We start from the raw sequence: 16,965 nt of genomic DNA on the forward strand, positions 1-16,965 counted from the left end.
TCAGATTTTTCCAATGAAAATGACAATTTGGAATGAGTAAAAGTCACATCAAAATCAGGCAAATGCTTGAGGTCTTTTTTTAAAAAAGCACCCTTTATTATCCTGTAATAATACTGTGCAAATGAACCTTACCTTGGGTGGCCTTAACCCAGAGAAGAACCAGGGCTTCAGAAATTCAATGGCCACCCAAGTTACTCCGAACCAGTGGCTCCCAGTGACTCCCAGGACTCCAAGTCTTGAGGAGCAAAGACAGTAGAATAGCAGACAGAGTTTTATTGTGTGGGAAAACAGCTCTTTACAAAGGAGAGGGCTTGAGAACTTCTTGTGGGCCCACAGCTTGGAGGCTTCTCTTTGGGTGAACTAAATGGGATTGGGGACTCTGGTTGGGTGGAAGATAAGAACACAGGTTATGGAAGGGATTCTCAAATCCAGCTGAGAGGCTTGAAAGGGGAGATAGAACCAAATAGTGAGAAGAGAAATGGCTGGAGGTCCTCCATTATCTTGGTAAATCAGGGCTTCTTTGAATGCACGACTTCTGAGCTAAACTTAGAAAGAAGGAACATTATTACACAGAAGCTGTGTTCTCAAGGCTCAGTCCAGAGCTCACCTGTGGGAGAGCTCCTTAGCTAAATTTACAGCATTGGACTAAACCCACAATTTTTAAATCCAGCTTCTAGATTCAGTGCTGGAAGAGAGTTCATTGGATAGCTGATTCTGTTAGTCTGCAGATGTCTTCTTCTGAGACAAACTTATAGCCTCTGCTTGCCTGCAGCTCACTGAGAATCAGCTCTCCCAATTTGTAAAGGTTGTTCTTCTTCAGGGGCCTCTTACCCTTACCTACCTGTCTAAAACAGAAACTAACCTATTCCTGTCTCTATCAATATGAAAGACTGTATTGAAGAAACAACAACTCTTTGTTCTCTTCTCTTCCCTGCTCTTCCTCTCTTCCCTGTCCCTTCTCTCTACCCCCATCCCTTCCCTCCACGTGCTCATGGCTGGCCTTTCCTCTCCTCTCCTCTTCTTCTCTCATTAAACCTCTCCACATGGAAAAAAGAAAACAACAAATACTTCCCACAGATCTCAGACTTTGTTTGTTTGTTTGTTTGAGTCAGAATCTCTGGATGTGTAGTTCATGCTGGCCTGACACCCCATGTCCTCAAACTTGAAGCAATCCATCTGCTTCTACCTTCTGAGTTTGGATCAAATGTGTTCATAACTACACCTGGCCATAACTTTAACCTTTAGAATTATACTTATTTATTCATTTTTCGTGTCTCTATGTGTGTGGGAATCCATGTGAAGTCATAAGTGTCATGGTGGCAGTGTAGTGGTCAGTGAACAACGTGTAAGGAGAGTCGGTTCACTCCTGCCACCCTGAGGGATTCAGGGGATTGAACTGAATTCATCAGCTTTGATGGCAAGTGCCTTTAACAGTTAGGTCATCTCTTGAGCCACCCCACCCCAACCAATATCTTGAATGGAAGCCCCTTTTAGCCCTATCTTACATATGTGAGTTCTCCATAACTGCATTAACAGTGAAAGTGCAATGCACCATCTTCTTTCTATCATGTGAACATCATATCATAAGTATTTTTGATGGTGCTAGACCATTTTCTTTTTTCTTTTTTCTTTTTTTTTGGTTCTTTTTTTCGGAGCTGGGGACCGAACCCAGGGCCTTGCGCTTCCTAGGCAAGCGCTCTGCCACTGAGCCAAATCCCCAACCCCTAGACCATTTTCTTAATTATCGCTTAAAAGTTTTTTTCTGATAGCATGGTCTGCTGATCAGAGAGACCAGAGAATTAACTGTTCCCTTGTTAAATGTGCTATTTTCCAATGTTATTTAATAATAGAGAAAAAACACCTATTTTTAGACAGACCTCCCTGTTTTGGGGGTATTCCCTCTCAATAATGTTTTCAATATAGAATTACTGGGTAAAAGCACGTGAATCCTTTAAAAGCCATTACAACCAGGGCTGGGCATTGTGGTGCACACATGAAATTCCTGCACTTGTGAGGTGCAGGAGGATTAGAAATTTCAAGGTCATCCCCAACTATTTGAGAACCTTTTTCAAAACAACCAAATTAAAAAAGAGAGCAAAGCTCCCAGATAGAAGTATACTACCAAGTTGACTTACGTGGGACACAGTATGCGTTGATTCCTTTTAGATCTAGCTTGAACTGTCCTCCTTTCTGATACCTGTATGGCTAGCATCAGTAATTGCACTGTTATTGATAGACTATCTCTCCTGTGTTTGCACTTTGTGTATGGGATGCACAGTGTGACATTATTCAGTGCAAATGGCTCATTTAAGCCAGAAATGTTGTGCTTGTAAAAGGGGCATGGGATAATCATATCTAACTTTTAATGATGTCAATGATGTCACAAAGGTGAAAGGAGATAATGTATGCCAGTTCTTAGTCTGGTGCTTGGCATATGGCCAGGGCTTAAGAAATGGAAGCCATTTGAAGGGGCTCGAGACCCCAAAAGTACAACAATGCCAAGCAACCAGAGCTTCCAGGGACTAAGCCACTACCTAAAGACTATATATGGACTGACCCTGGACTCTGACCCCATAGGTAGCAATGAATATCCTAGTAAGAGCACCAGTGGAAGGGGAAGCCCTGGGTCCTGCTAAGACTGAACCCCCATTGAACTAGTCTATGGGGGGAGGGGGCAATGGGGGGAGGGTTGGGAGGGGAACACCCATAAGGAAGGGGAGGGGGGAGGGGGATGTTTGCCCGGAAACCGGGAAAGGGAATAACACTCGAAATGTATATAAGAAATACTCAAGTTAATAAAAAAAAAAAACAAAACAAAACAAAAAAAAAGAAATGGAAGCCATTGTTCTTATCACACTGCTCTGCAGTCATATGTTTACCTGGCCACCTGACTGTGAGCTTTGGTGGGAACAAGTCATGTTTTAGTCATCTTTATATCCCCTATACATGGCAGAGTGCCTGCCACACATTAAGCATTGTACGACTCATATATTTTAAGGTATTTATTTCTTTATATGTGTGTATTCACATGTTTGTGTGTGTGCACACATGTGCACTCGAACATGCACATGAGAGCATGTTAGAGAACAACTTGTCATGAGTTCTCACCTGCTAACATGTGGGTCTCAAGTATTGAACTCAGGTTGTAAAGCTTGGTGGCAGGTACTTTGAGAGTTTATAACCTTGCTCCACTTCCTGTGTGTGGATGAAATATGTGATCAGTCAGCTTCCTGTCCCTTTGGCCAAGCCTTACTTTCTCCAACACGAAGGACTCTATCCCTCTGAAACATAAGCTAAAACCAATCCTTTCGTAAGTTTCTTTTAACATAGTATTTTATCACTGCAGCAGAAAAGTTAACTAATGCAGTGCCTTGACTTTACAGTGGTTTATTATATGATACATTAATTAGCTTCAATGAACTCAAATCATGCTGTAGTTTTCCCAAAGTGAATACCTAGTCTGTGGGTCAATGACATTATCCAAATTTCAGTTTATTCAAACTGCAAAGTGAGCAGTGATTGTTCAGGTGGCTTTAAATATAGCAAGAAAGATACAGGCTGGGGAGGCACACCTTTATGGGCTATCTGCTGAACGACATGTCTCCCTGGATGGTGTGCTGAGGATGAGATCATGCCAGGAGATCCAGCTTCAGGTGCTTCATATGGTTGGGTCTAGCTTTAGCCCATCTCCTTCCTTTCCCTCTCCCTACCCTTTTTCCTAATTCACTCCAGGCACACATCTTTTGTGAGCTTGCTCCATGGAATGAATGTCTGCAATATGTGATGTAAGTTCAGTAGAGTAGAAGTAATAATTGGGAAAAAAGTATTAACCCCCCTCCCTGGCCCAATAACCAGCTTTTAGCTATAACCAAGAAGACTAGATGATGAATCTGACCGCCATCAGCACAGGAGGTCTCTTCCTTGTTTAGAGTTTCTGTTTTGGAGAATCTGTAGAGCTTTGGGTTAGAAAGCCATATTAGAATGTCATTGGCCCTGCCCTTGTCTACTGTTTGAGGAAGATAGCTTAGTTTTACTGATTTAAAATTCTTTCCCTAGCTTTAAGGCAGTTTGGAGGCTGCTTGCTGACTTCATTGCTGACTCCGACGTCATTTACACAAGTCCTTCCCCCTGCATTAGGCTCAGTTTCCTCATCTGCAGAAATGTTGGTCTGAAGGACCTGGTTTTCAGGTTAAATGTACCTATGTTTATGGATTTGACTAGCTAGCCTATTTAATTTTATGTTGTTCCCCCAAGGAACTCCTTAAAGATCCTAGACTTTATCCCTAGAATCACATGCATATAGATCCCTGAGAGCAGGAGTGAAACTTTCTAGGGAAACAAATAGCATTAATGAGGGTGGGGGAGACAGAGAAGGGATAGGAGGATGGGGAAAATATGCCTCACCCACCATTTATATTTGCATAAAGATACCTTTATGAGAGACAATAACATGTATAATAAATATGTTTTAATACAAGAGAAAAAACATTGGAAAGGCTGAATGCCACAAACGAAGAAAGTATTTTCTATGACTGAGCTATTCCTTTAATAGTGCTATTATTTCCCTCCTAAATTCAGGGGAGGTGTGGTGTGTGTGTAATGTCCTGCAAGTTAATTCTGTTTGACCGGTTATATTTACATGTACCATTTTCATCATAAGTGACCCAGCAGTGATTCAGTTTGTTCTAAACAGTCCAGATCTGACTGCCCAGCCTTACATGTGACCAATGTGACCCTAATATAGTCAACCTGCCAACTGATGTGGTCTCAGGAGCATCCTTCAGTGTAAAACCAAAAGCACTGGGGGAAGAAGAGAATATAGGACCACATGGCTGAATTATTTCATTTGTGCACTCTCTTTGGTGTAAAGAGAAAAAAAAAACCCAGTCTGCTTCAGTGATATTGAGAGAAACCCTCAGAAAAAAATGTTCTGTCCACTCTAGAACTAACACTTAAGGAGGAACCCATGAAGTTCTTGTGAAAGCTCTCGAAGAAAAGCAACACAAGGGCCCTGAGTAAACCCACTGGGACAGCATTGCTTTGATTCACAGTGGACCCAACTCACAATCTCCCATCTTGCTCCCAATCTTGCTCTTTCTTAATGCTGGGGAACTCGGCGCTGGGTTTTTGTGACGTCTCTCAGTCTTCCTGCTTTCCCTAAGTACAAAGTCCTTTGTGAAGCCAAGGGCACCATTAGCTTCCTGTATGGAGTCAGACTTCCATAACTAAACCTCTCTCTCCCTCCCATTTATGGGCATGGCTATATTTCTTTCAGCAAATATTCCTCACCTTTAAATAATTTTCCCTACCAATTCAAGCATCTCGAGTGTGTTTCCTATTGAAGTTCTCTCTTCCTGTCTACCAACCTCCCCCAACATATTCCCAGGCCTTGCCACCGTGTAAACCTGTAATTTTTTATGCCACTATCCGTATTGGTTTATAAAACGGAGGTATGCAACATGCTGGAAAGAAAAATGGCACCTGTCAAATACCAAACCCTATGAAATGCCTGTGGAATTTCACTTTTCACCTAGTAAATATCCAATTATTTTCCAGAATAGCTCTTTCCAGAATTCAAATCTGTTTCCATTAATATTAAACGTTTAGAGGTCTGGGAGACCAGGAAAAGGGCTGATTAAAAGCAGATGGGGCTCATTATCTGGTTAATGACAATCCAGTATTTCCCACCCCCCTGGTTTACTACTCTGTCCCCCAACAGCACAGTTCTGCCTGAGAAAAGGTTACCCCCACACTTCTACAAAGAGACTTATCCTCAACTAACACCTCAACTAACACCTCAAGGGCACAGCTCTCCTTTAGCGGGTTTGGAAGCGGTATCATTGTATAATTTCTTTCATACCATTTCAGTCGAGCCCAAAATATCTTCCAAACTACTGCTCATTGTCTTACAAAAAAAATAGATGCCCAGCGTGCTGGTTAGAGTTAGTCTCAGCTTGAATATTGATCATAGGCTATTAAGGTCCAGAAATACTTTGGCTGGAGATGTGGCCTGGTGAGGTGTGTTTAAAGCCCTAGGTTCGAATCCCAGCACAGAACTTCTGAGACAGGCAGGAGGATCATAAGGACAAGGTCATCCTCAACTACAAAGGATTCTAGTCCTACCTGGGATACACAAGATTCTGTCTCAAAAATGAGCGCACAGTAAACAACCGGAACTGCTCCTTCCAGCTTTGCTGTTTCTCTAGTAGGTGGAGAAACAGACCTAGGAAGGGGAAGCCGTTTGCTAAACGGCACTGCTGGGTAGTCGTGGAGCTAGGATGGAGACACACTCTGCTGGGCATTGCTGGCATGTGGGGAAAGTGCCGAAAGCACATTAATTGAATGAGTTGTAGTCGTCTCTTCATATACTGCATCTCCATGGGCCACATGTTTATGGCTCATCTTTCACTGTTCCCTTGAGACCTGACTCAAAGTCAAAGCCAAAATGGGCATTTTAATACAAAGCACATTAGGAAGGGAGGAGGCGGAATGAGGTGTTGTCTCAGGCTGCTGGCGGCCTGGCTGGCAGGCTTTGCTTTAGGCCTCCTGGGGCTACTCATTCATGTGCTCAGGGAAAAGGCTGACCTCTGACCTTTGCAGTGGCGCCTCCTTTTGGACTCTAACTCTGGGCACTGGGGTCAAGGATGACAAGAAGTGTCATGTGGCCTGTTCCCAAGAATTGAAGAGACTGAAAGTCCTTCAAAGTGAGGTACCCACGGCAAGGCTTGTGTGGGGGAGGGGAGGAAAGGCATATATTTGCAACATGATTTTAAAGTGTATTCAGACGTGGCAAGATGGTTCAGTAGGTAAAGGAGCTGGCCACTAAGCCTGAGTTGAGTCTCAGATCCATGTGATAGAAGGAGAGAATGGCCCTATGACCTCTGTGTGCGAAGAGCAGCTTGACGTTTATAGTGAGTACCAAACTAGCCGAACTCCCTTTTGCTTTGTATGGAAAAGCAATAAAGAGAATAAATTGAGGCGTGGTGTAGGTATGTAATGTCATGCTACTTTCTTGTCTTTCCTCTCTCTCTCTACACCTCACTCTGATTGTTTCCCCCTCTATATGTGTATGTATGGGATGTATGATTATTTGTGCACATGAAACAGAATCTTTAGAGCTTTTAAAACATAACAGCCCCTGAAAACCCCCATTCTCCTTTCTGTCTCTGTGACGTTGAACATCAATGAATCAAATCACACATTATCTGTCCTTCTGGGCTTGGCTTGTTTTACTTAATAAAACTTTGAGGTTCACCCACAATATGGCACATGTTAGAAATGTATTCCTTTTCAAAGCTAAATAATATCACATTATATTCTATACCATGCATTGTTTATCCTTTAAGCATCAATGGATACTTGGAGTCCTTTTACCCCTGGGTTATTGTGAATAACGTAAATGATCTATCCCATATTCTTATCTAATTTCTTTTCAATAAACATTCAGAAATGGAGTTTGCTGCCTCAAATCGCTATTCTACTTAAAATATTTTGAGGAACCACAAACTTTATTTCAGAATGCCTGCACCAATTTACATTCCAACCACCAAAGCATGAGGTGTCCATGTCCTGCACACCCTTGCTACCACTTGCTGCTTTCTGTTTGCTCATCTGTAGCCATACTCATGGGTGTGAAGTAGTGTCTCCTTGTGATGTGGGTCGTTGGATCTTATCGTTTTACTTTCATAGCAACTACTTTAGTGTCCTTCTGGTGTTGAATGCCACTCTGCCATTGTGACAAAATACTGGAGAAAAACAACTAACAGAAGGATTGATTTGGGCTCGCTGGTTCAGTCCATGGCTATCTCCATAACATTAGGCCTGAGGTGAAGCAGAATACCATGGTGGATGGAAGTATGTGGGACAGCGGGAAGTGGGGAGCAACATATAGTCCTCACATAGGCATGCTCCCCACAAGCCACTCCTTTTATAAGATCCTATCTCCGAGCCTTCTATAACTTATCAAGTATTCGTCAAATGATGAAGCAACCAGTGAATTATTTTTCTACTGAGAGGGTTGGAGCCTTCAATATGCATAAATCCCACAGCAATAACTCCCATAGGAGTTAGCAACCAAGCCTTTTTAACTCATGCCCTTTTAGGGAGATTTTAGATCCAAATCAGAACACTTTTCCTCTTAGACTTCCCTGCAGACACATTATTGTACACAGTTGGAAGGATGCCATTAGTGAGGCTGTGCTTGAGGAATGCAACAGCGCCCTCTACTGTCTCCAGCCACACTTCTACTACAATCTCCTCAGGTGAATGAGCTAACGTCTCTTTTACTATACTAGGACGTTTCCACAGTCTCTGCGATTGCTTCCCTACCTTTCTGACAAAAGACAGCACAAGTAATTCTGCTTCCAGACACCAAATGGGTACTGGAAAGACATGTCTGGATTGTGATTTTGGAGCTCACAACATCTTAAGGAGGCTGATGAAGAGCAAGTGGGGAGAACTCTATAGAAATATCTGGCACCGATTGCTAACCATTGCCTCAGAAGAAGTTGCATCTTGGCTCTTAATGGATTCTGTTTCTTCATTTGTTACTCAAGGTAATTCCTGTAACAGAGAGCGCTGGGGATGTGGTTCAGTTTACAGAGTACTTTTCCAGCATGCACAAAGCCTGGGATTCCATCCCCAGAACGAGATAAGAGTTATGGTAGCATGCACCTGCACTTGGGAGGTGGAGGCACAGGGATCAGGGTTTGAAGGTCATCCTAAGCTACCTAGCTAGTTCAAAGACAGCTGGGGACATACGAGATGCCTTAGAGGAATCCACTTTTCATGTGTCCACTCAGACAGCTGCACTAATGATTCCTGGAGAGATCAAGTAACAGTAAGTCAAAGGGGACGGTGCACAGTAGCATCCATTGGTGGACTGTGGGACAATCAGTAGGCTAAGGTCTCTATCTCTACTTCACATTGAAGGCCTCACAATTTATCAATGAAAGAAGAAAAAACCATTAGAAAGAGAACATTACAAAGCGCAGCAATAGCAGAGGCTCTGTTGTTAGCTTTGTCCTCCACCTTTAGCCTCAACCCTATCCATCACACTATGTGACAAAATAACCCCATTATACATGGCCTTCTTCCTTAGGCAAGTCTGTTCCTCTACTCCCCTCCATCACCCTATAGCAATGTGCACACATCCACACCTCAGCCTTGTACACACAGAGTGGCTTCCTCCTCCTCTCAGGCTGGCATAAGTAAATCGCGCAGATGTAGTGGCTTTACACATTCATTTTCTTTCCCTTCTGGTAAGTCTAACACCAAGTTTCCAGTGGGGTCGATGACTGCCGAAAGCCTACTTTCTGCCTTGCAGATACCTACTGCTTTGCTATCCTGTGGGTGAGCCCAGACAGTTTCCTCTTTGTCTTTTGTAAAGGCAAATCCTACCATATCTGAGAACTACACTTAGATCCAACTAGCGCAGTCATATTGGGGAATAAGACTTGAACACAGACATTTTTGCAACGGGAATAGAATATAATTCAGTCCAAAGCATTTGTTAAGAAGTACAGCCATGAGACTGGAGAGATGACACAAACCATCAAAAACAATGGCTGCTCCTCTAGAGAACCCAGGATTGATTTCCAGAATGCACATAGGGGCTCACAACCATCCACAACTCCAGTCCCAGGAAATCTGATTGATGACCTCTTCTGGACTCCACCAGCACCAGGCATGCATGTAGTTCATAGACATACATGCAGGCCAAATGCCCATATACATAAAATAAAATGAAAATAAAATAATGGGGAGAGATGCAATCAAGGCTGGATATTGTGGTGCACACCGGCATTTGAAATGTGAAAGTTGGAGGATCAAGAGTGAAAAGTCATCATCATGGTCTGGGCTCCATGAAGCTTTGTCTCATAATGAAACCCCCCAAATTACATTCTTAAAAGAGAGAGGGAGAAGTGAATCCAGACAGGAGTTTGAAAGGGTGAAGATTTTGATTTAGAAAGTATTGCAATAGGAGGAGTTTCAGTGCCAAACGGCTCATTTTTGTGTTTTGGTTTGATTTGGTTTGGTTTGTTTGAGACAGTGTCTGTTGTAGCCTATGCTGACCCCAAACTCGTATGTATCTGAAGATGACCTTAAACTCCTGATCCTTTTCTCTCCAAAGTACTTGGGTTATAGGCATGGTGATCATACCTGACCTTTGTGGAGGGTGCAGGATTTAGACAGAGTCTCACTCTGTAGCCCAGGCTGACTTGGAACTCAGTATGTAGCAGTGACCCTCCTCTCTCAGCCTCCTGAGTGTAGATATTAAGGATGCACACCACCACACCTGGCTTCACTCTCTAAGCTGATTAAAGATCGATATTTATAACCAAGGGACATTGAGAAGGGGTCAGTACACAGGAAATTATCAAAAGAAGATATCAAAGGTAGGGAGAAATTTTGGTAATCCACTGTAGCAAAATTCCCATTAAAAACAGGGCAGGGAGATCAGAAATCAAGACTTGGAGATTTTCCCTAAACTGACATCTAGTGGTTCTACTAAAACTGACTGCATCAATGATGGAGATAGGAAAATGACCCCATCACAAAGAGGACTTGGAGGACCTGTCTAAAGTACAGTTAAGGAAATTTTTAATCCCAGAGACCCATCCACCAGATTCTACTCTGAGTTTCAGGCCAGCCTAGGATACAACAGACACTGCCTCAAACAAAACAAAATAAAACAAAACACCAGAATATGTGTGTTTATCTCGAACAGTGGTAAAGCCTTCATTGCTATCTGATACAACTCATCCTTCCCCCAGCTTTCGATAGAATGTTACTTACTTCTTTACATTTTGACCATACCTGAAACATATACTTCAAAAGCCCTTACTTTCCCCATTGCCAAGTTACAAAGCCATGTATTCAATTTTTGCTACCTTTTCTGTGAGTAATCCACATCTTAGGACCCAAACCTGTCTCAACCTTCTTCAACTGCCACATCAATATACCATAGGTCAGTGGCTCAAACAGCAGAAATGTGTTTTCTCAAAGATCGTGAAGTCTTAAAAGAAGTCAAGGCTAAGGTTCTAACAAGATTAAGAGATTGAGATCCTGATGAGATATCTTTTCCTGTTTTACATGAGGCTGCCCAACCACTATATTCCTCTCATATATTTACACACACATATCATCATACAAACATATCACATACACTGATACACACCATATACCTCACATGCCATATACCACACATGTATGCACACATATATATACACATAGCACACACCACACACACCTATAGACACACAAGACAACACATACATGCACACACAACACGCCAATATACACACACCACACACATCCATGCATACACAAAAACACATAATACACACACCACACATACACACACAGTCATTTGTACTTATCATATACTCATACACCACATAGCCATGCACTACTGTCCCACACATGACACACACCACAAACCCATATGTGTGTGTAGACACAAACACACAGACACACACATAAACACACACACACACACACACACACACAGCTTCTCAAGGAACATTTATGTACCTGCATGAAAACAGACTTGAGTACAATATATTATATATTTTTCAAAAAATGTCTGATTGGTCTGTCTCAGATATTAAGAAGTGTATATCAGGCATAAGTTGCAGTATAAAATATAAATATAAACGCCAATAAATGTGTAACTACTCCTCAGGCTAAGAAATACTGTATTGGAAGCACATGACAGCTCCCAGACCTCTCTCCAGCTGTGGTAACCACTGTCTGGACTTATGTAACCATGATTTCCTTTCTTTATGCTTTTGTCATTATGTGTAGTCTCAAAGGATAGAGTTTAATATTGCCTGTGCTGAGCTTTTTTAGATCTGAAGGTGTACGGTGTATACCTTTGGTAAATAAGCATTTATTTTCTTCGGTATTATGTGATGTTCATCTATGTGATTGACAGCACATAGTTATAGTCTTCTTTGTTCTGTAAAACCACTATACAAACTGTGGTTCTGAAGCAGGAAGCACAGGAGAGCATTTAGCCTGGGACCCTCTTTGGGCTTGGTTTGCACATAATCCTTTCACATCAGTGCACTTGGCAGCTTAACTCTTTGTTTGCATGTACTATGCACACACACTCCACCCCAAACAACACACTTAGCCACCTCAGAACCCCTGGATCTCTCACACTCAAGGGGCTAGACACATTCCTATCTTTGAACAACTTTCTCTGTACCTGGTGATCAGTTTCGATTCAAGTGTATCCCCAATGGATACAGGTATGAATTGAACACCAATTTGGCCTGACTTGGTGTCTTCAAGTAAACTTTTAGGGAAAATCTTTTCCTTCATTACTTACCATCTTATGTCTACACATAATTATGCATATGATTGAAATCAGATGTGTTATACAAAGTGACATGGGCAGTAGAAAAATGAATATATAACTCAATCTATCAATCAAATAAAATACCTTAACTATTCTGTTTAATAACTAGTCCATCCTTCCTTTAGACCTCACTCTATTGCCTGGGACCTTTGAGTACTCTCACTTGTATAGCCTACTCTCAAACTTGAGAGTGTACCCCTCTATTACTTGTACTATCACTTAATACCAAATAAAATTATCTTGCTTCTTTTGCAAATATATATTAAGCCTTAAATTTCCAATTCTCTGGATAAGAAGAGACAGGAACCTTGAAACATCTGACCCACACCTTGGCTACCTCTAAAAGTTCTCTTTGTTCATTAGACTGTTGGTGGACATTTGTGATAACTCTGCTTTTCAATGGGCATAGCTTCAACTTCTATACACCCTTTTGGAGTTATCTCTTAGGATACCTGTGCCTGAGTTTTCCAGAAATGTCTCTATAAATAGAATTGTGGAGTTATGGGAGATGTATTTCTCCCACTGAACATACTGATGCTTCACATTGTCGCCAGTGCCATGGTGGTGCCTGTCATTTATACTGTACCTGTGACCTGGTGGGGGTCAAACAACTGCTGGAATATTTTAATTTCTACTGTTCTGACAGCATATAGGAATGGGCCCCTTTTCCCATAAATGAGTTGACAAATGTCTGTCAATTTTTCATTGGTGTGTCTGTTTTTATTAACATAACATTTTATTAATTCTTTGAGAATTTCACACAATGTGTTTCAATCATATTTTACCCCCAGTTCTCTCCTAACTTCTCCCAGATGCATCCCCACATTCCTATACCCACAGCAAATCCCTCCCAAATTACTGTCCTCCTTTTGTTTTTTAATAACCCATCAAGTCCAATTTGTGCTGGTCATCCACATGTTTGGGGCCATCCACTGTAATGTGGTTGACTTACCAGAAGCTGTACCCTTGAAGAAATCTCTGTCTCTCCATGTCTGTGACTGTCTCTGTCTCTGCCTCTCTGTCTGTCTGTCTCTGTTTGTCTCTGTCTCTGTCTCTCTGTCTCTCATCTCTCTGTCTCTCCCTCTGTTCCCCCCCCCATCTCTCTCTCTCTGCAACTTCAACTATCAATAGTTCCTCAGTCAGGAGCAAGAATGTGTGAGTTCCTCCCCACTTCAAGCTACTGTTGTCTTTTTAAAAATTACTTTCTTTCAATATTTTCTATAACAGGGCAACGGAGTAACAATGCCTCTACTAGATACCAGGGGCTAATGGGTCATTTCTTTTGGAAGTGTTGGGAAGTGAGATCCCATATATACCCAAACATTACAGGGTAATGTTATTGTTTTTTTTTTAACTTGAGTATTTCTTATTTACATTTAGAGTGTTATTCCCTTTCCCGGTTTCTGGGCAAACATCCCCCTAATCCCTCCCCCTCCTCTTCTTTATGGGTGTTCCCCTACCCACCCTCCCCCCATTGCCACCCTCCCCCCAACAATCTAGTTCACTGGGGGTTCAGTCTTAGCAGGACACAGGGCTTCCCCTTCCACTGGTGCTCTTACTACGATATTCATTGCTTCCTATGAGGTCAGAGTCCAGGGTCAGTCCATGTATAGTCTTTAGGTAGTGACTTAGTCCCTGGAAGCTCTGGTTGCTTGGCATTGTTGTTCATAAGGGATCTCGAGCCCCTTCGAACTCTTCCAGTTCTTTCTCTGATTCCTTCAATGGGGTCCTATTCTCAGTTCAGTGGTTTGCTGCTGGCATTCGCCTCTGTGTTTGCTGTATTCTGGCTGTGTCTCTCAGGAGAGATCTACATCTGGCTCCTGTCGGCCTGCACTTCTTTGCTTCATCCATCTTCTCTAATTGGGTGGCTGTATATGTATGGGCCACATGTGGGGCAGGCTCCTTCTGCGTCTGTTTTAATCTTTGCCTCTCTATTCCCCGCCAAGGGTATTCTTGTTCCCCTTTTAAAGAAGGAGTGAAGCATTCACATTTTGATCATCCGTCTTGAGTTTCATTTGTTCTAGGCATCTAGGGTAATTCAAGCATTTGGGCTAATACCCACTTATCAATGAATGCATACCATGTGTGCTTTTCTGTGATTGGGTTACCTCACTCAGGATGATATTTTCCAGTTCCAACCATTTACGTACGAATTTCATAAACTCGTTGTTTTTGATAGCTGAGTAATATTCCATTGTGTAGATGTACCACATTTTCTGTATCCATTCCTCTGTTGAAAGGCATCTGGGTTCTTTCCAGCTTCTGACTATTATAAATAAGGCTGCTATGAAGATAGTGGAGACTGTGTCTTTTTTATATGTTGGGGCATCTTGTGGGTATATGCCCAAGAGAGGTATAGCTGGATCCTCAGGTAGTGCAATGTCCAATTTTCTGAGGAACCTCCAGACTGATTTCCAGAATGGTGATACCAGTCTGCAATCCCACCAACAATGGAGGACTGTTCCTCTTTCTCTGCATCATAGCCAGCATTTGCTGTCACCTGAGTTTTTGATCTTAGCCATTCTCACTGGTGTGAGGTGAAATCTCAGGGTTGTTTTGATTTGCATTTCCCTTATGACTAAAGATGGTGAACATTTCTTTAGGTGTTTCTCAGCTATTCGGCATTCCTCAGCTGTGAATTCTTTGTTTAGCTCTGAACCCCATTTTTTAATAGGGTTATTTGTCTCCCTGCGGTCTAACTTCCTGAGTTCTTAGTATATTTTGGATATAAGCCCTCTATCTATTGTAGGATTGTTCAAGATGTTTTCCCAATCTGTTGGTTGCCATTTTTTCATAACCACAGTGTCCTTTGCCTTACAGAAGCTTTGCAGTTTTATGAGATCCCATTTGTCGATTCTTGATCTTAGAGCATAAGCCATTGGTGTTTTGTTCAGGAAATTTTTTACAGTGCCCATGTGTTCCAGATGCTGCCCTAGTTTTTCTTCCACTAGTTTGAGTGTATCTGGTTTGACGTGGAGGTCCTTGATCTACTTGGACTTAAGCTTTGTACAGGGTGATAAGCATGGATCGATCTGCATTCTTCTACATGTTGACCTCCAGGTGAACCAGCACCATTTGCTGAAAATGCTATCTTTTTTCCATTGGATGGTTTTGGCTCCTTTGTCAAAAATCAAGTGACCATAGGTGTATGGGTTCATTTCTGGGTCTTCAATTCTGTTCCACTGGTCTATCTGTCTGTCTCTGTACCAATACCATGCAGTTTTTATCACTATTGCTCTGTAATACTGCTTGAGTTCAGGGATAGTGATTCCCCCTGAAGTCCTTTTATTGTTGAGGATAGTTTTAGCTATCCTGGGTTTTTTGTTATTCCAGATGAATTTGCAAATTGTTCTGTCTAACTCTTTGAAGAATTGGATTGGTATTTTGATGGGGACTGCATTGAATCTGTAGATCACTTTTGGTAGAATGGCCATTTTTACTATATTAATCCTGCCAATCCATGAGCATGGGAGATCTTTCCATCTTCTGAGGTCTTCTTCAATTTCTTTCTTCAGAGTCTTGAAGTTCTTATTGTACAGATCTTTTACTTGCTTGGTTAACGTCACACCGAGGTACTTTATATTATTTGGGCCTCTTATGAAGGGTGTCATTTCCCTACGTTCTTTCTCTGCTTGTTTCTCTTTTGTGTAGAGTAAGGCTACTGATTTATTTGAGTTAATTTTATATCCAGCCACTTTGCTGAAGTTGTTTATCAACTTTAGTAGTTCTCTGGTGGAACTTTTGGGATCACTTAAATATACTATCATATCATCTGCAAATAGTGATCTTTGACTTCTTCTTTTCTGATCTGTATCTCCTTGACCTCCTTTTGTTGTCTGATTGCTCTGGCTAGAACTTCAAGAACTATATTGAATAAGTAGGGAGAGAGTGGGCAGCCTTGTCTAGTCCCTGATTTTAGTGGGATTGCCTCAAGTTTCTCTCCATTTAGTTTAATGTTAGCAACTGGTTTGCTGTATATGGCTTTTACTATGTTTAGGTATGGGCCTTGAATTCCTATTCTTTCCAGGACTTTTATCATGAAGGGGTGTTGAATTTTGTCAAATGCTTTCTCAGCATCTAATGAAATGATCATGTGGTTTTGTTCTTTCAGTTTGTTTATATAATGGATCACGTTGATGGTTTTCCGTATATTAAACCATCCCTGCATGCCTGGGATGAAGCCTACTTGATCATGGTGGATGAGTGTTTTGATGCTCTTGGATTCGGTTTGCCAGAATTTTATTGAGCATTTTTGCGTCGATATTCATAAGGGAAATTGGTCTGAAGTTCTCTTTCTTTGTTGGGTCTTTGTGTGGTTTAGTTATAAGAGTAATTGTGGCTTCATAGAAGGAATTCGGTAGTGCTCCATCTGTTTCAATTTTGTGGAATAGTTTGGATAATTTTGGTATGAGGTCTTCAGTGAAGGTCAGATAGAATTCTGCACTAAACCTGTCTGGACCTGGGCTCTTTTTGTTGGGAGACCTTTAATGACTGCTTCTATTTCCTTAGGAGTTATGGGGTTGTTTAAATGGTTTATTTGTTCCTGATTTAGCTTCAGTACCTGGTATCTGTCTAGGAAATTGTCCATTTCCTGCAGA

The sequence above is a fragment of the Rattus norvegicus genome, chromosome X (assembly GCF_036323735.1).
Source record: "Rattus norvegicus strain BN/NHsdMcwi chromosome X, GRCr8, whole genome shotgun sequence".
Classification (NCBI taxonomy): Eukaryota; Metazoa; Chordata; class Mammalia; order Rodentia; family Muridae; genus Rattus; species Rattus norvegicus.